The following is a 2,499-nucleotide window of genomic DNA, read 5'->3' as shown; positions in this document are numbered from 1 at the left end:
GATCTAGGTGGAGAGTACGTGGGTATTCATGTTACTCCCTCAACTTTCCTGTGCTTAAAAATCTTATAAAGGCCGTGCGCGGTGGCTCACGCCTGTAATCCCAGCACTTTGGGAGGCCGAGGCGGGCGGATCACGAGGTCAGGAGATCGAGACCATCCTGGCTAACATGGTGCAACCCCGTCTCTACTAAAAATACAAAAAATTAGCCAGGCGTGGTGGCGGGCGCCTGTAGTCCCAGCTACTTGGGAGGCTGAGGCAGGAGAATGGCGTGAACCCGGGAGGCGGAGCTTGCAGTGAGCAGAGATCGTGCGCCACTGCACTCCAGCCTGGGCGACAGGGCGAGACTCCGTCTCAAAACAAAACAAAACAAACAAACTTACAAAAACTTTAAAACGCTCTGTCCTACCAATATAATATTTATAGGGACCTGACTAGCAGCCAGGCTTTGGACACGCAGTCCCCGGCCACCAGAGGGCTGACAGGCTAGCAAAAGGGACAGAAAAATAAGAAAACTGTGTCTGGAAGGCAACTACCCCCCTTGTTTTTCCTTTTCTTCTGTTTTTTGAGACGCAGTCTGACTCTGTCGCCCAGGCTGGAGTGCAGTGGCACGATCTTAGCTCACTGTAACCTCTGCCTCCTGGGTTCAAGCGATTCTCCTGCCTCAGGCTCCTGAGTAGCTGGGACTACAGGCGCCTACCACCACGCCCGGCTAATTTTTGTAATTTTTAGTAGAGACGGGGTTTCACCGTGTTAGTCAGGCTGGTCTCTAACTCCTGACCTCGTGATCCGTCCGCCTCGGCCTCCCAAAGTGTTGAGATTACAGGCGTGAGCCACTGCGCCCGGCCCTGTGTTTTCTTACCAAGAACCAGCACTGACACTCTCTCCTTTGAGGCTCCGTTTGCTGAATCCTGCCGTCTAAGGCGCTTCCCACTTCCCTTCCCTGCCCCCTGCTGCTGTCATTCCCACGCATCACCCTGTTTTGCAACTGCTTGTTTATGAGTCTGTAAGCCACAAAGTGGTGGGAAATATGAGATTCAAATATCTGGTGGCCGTGTGACGTGGGTAAGTAACTCGATTTTTCTCAGCTTCCGTTTCCTATCAAATGGGTTGTTCTGGGAATTCGGGGAAGTAACAGTGCCGGGCACCGCGGGAGGAACCGCCAGCTGCGTCCTCGGACGTCCCCAGAGCCCGGGGCGGCGCCTGGCATGACTGTCAGGAGCGCCTCTGTGGAGAGGACAGTGAATTCCGACCCGGAACAGCCGTCCCCTCCAGGACCCCTCCCGCCGACGCCTCGCGGACCCCACGCCCGAGCGGAAGTCGGCGCCACTCCGGGGGTCTCCGGCCCGGCAGCTCCTCCCTGGCCCGGCGCCCCGAGGGGAAGCGGCTTGGGGGAGGAGACCTGCGGGAAGAGCGGCCGAGGATAAAGAGGAAGTGTCCGCAGTGCGCCCCGACGCGGAGAGACGCTAGGGTCTAGCGAGACCCGACCCACGCGCAATTCCCGCCGGGTCTCAGGCTGCCTGCGGGACGGAAGGGACCCAGGGCGGCTTCTGCCGAAAACGTGTCTTCTGCAGAGGGGCCCACAGAATGCGCGACAGACACTCCACTATGACCCCGACGCCCCGCCCTCACGCACGCACATGCGCGGAACACTCCCAGAGTGCCCCGGGAGCACGCGAGCCAACTGGAGGGCGGATAAGTGGGGGCCCACGTCTCCCAGAGGTCTCCGGTTCGCGGCTCCGTTGGTCTGATTGGCAGCCGCGACAGCCTATAGCGGCTTTTCGCCGGAGGGGCCGAGCGTCCTTTACCGGGAAGGAGGAGCTGTTGTCGCTGGTATCCCGGGAGCGGCGCCGGGAAGTGGAGTCGTCGTATTTCCGGGCGGCCCGCGGCCCACGGGGATGGGACGCCCTGGGGTTGTGCTGACCCCAAAATCTTTCCACCCGTTATTAGCCTGTCGCCCTTTTTCGTTCATGTTTACAGCAAGTATTTTACGAGCGCCTACTGTGTCCCACTTGCCGTGCCACGTGCGAGGATGCACGTGCCAGGCAAGATCCCTCTTCCAAAGAGGCCGAGAACAAATAAATGGTAATTACTAGTTATAACAAAGCTGTGAAAGGAACAGATATTTCAGCCTAACAGCAGCACTGCCGTTTTCTCATTTATAATTAGCAGAGGCAGGCTAGAGCAAGGATTCTCAAACTCTGCCCCCTCAGAACCCTAGAGTACAGTTTCTGAAACTTGTTTTTTGCTTTTTAACAATTCTAGTAACATGCTATGAGCGGAGAGGTAATGGTTTGGCTCAAAGAAGGCATATGTATCTGGTTTCTTATTTCAGGAGCTTCATAGGTATAGACCTCCCTCCTTCCCTTCCCTCCCCCCCAACTAATGCCAAATCAGCCACTACTTTTTAACTGTTTTACATATTGAACGGTCAAGAAAGAGTTCCTTTGATCCAAGTGTATTGCAGCCCACAAAAAAGCTTGGAAACCCAGCTAGATGGTC

General features: G+C 56.1%; 1 pseudogene; it reads left to right on the top strand.

Annotated features, from left to right (window-relative positions):
• Positions 1-950: 950 nt before the first annotated feature.
• Positions 951-1,990, top strand: LOC105541523 (annotated as a pseudogene).
• The last annotated feature ends 509 nt before the right edge of the window (positions 1,991-2,499 follow it).

This window comes from Mandrillus leucophaeus, unplaced genomic scaffold (assembly GCF_000951045.1).
Source record: "Mandrillus leucophaeus isolate KB7577 unplaced genomic scaffold, Mleu.le_1.0 Scaffold240, whole genome shotgun sequence".
Classification (NCBI taxonomy): Eukaryota; Metazoa; Chordata; class Mammalia; order Primates; family Cercopithecidae; genus Mandrillus; species Mandrillus leucophaeus.
The sequence above is the reverse complement of the archived record's forward strand: the minus strand, read 5'-3'. Positions and strand labels throughout refer to the sequence as shown.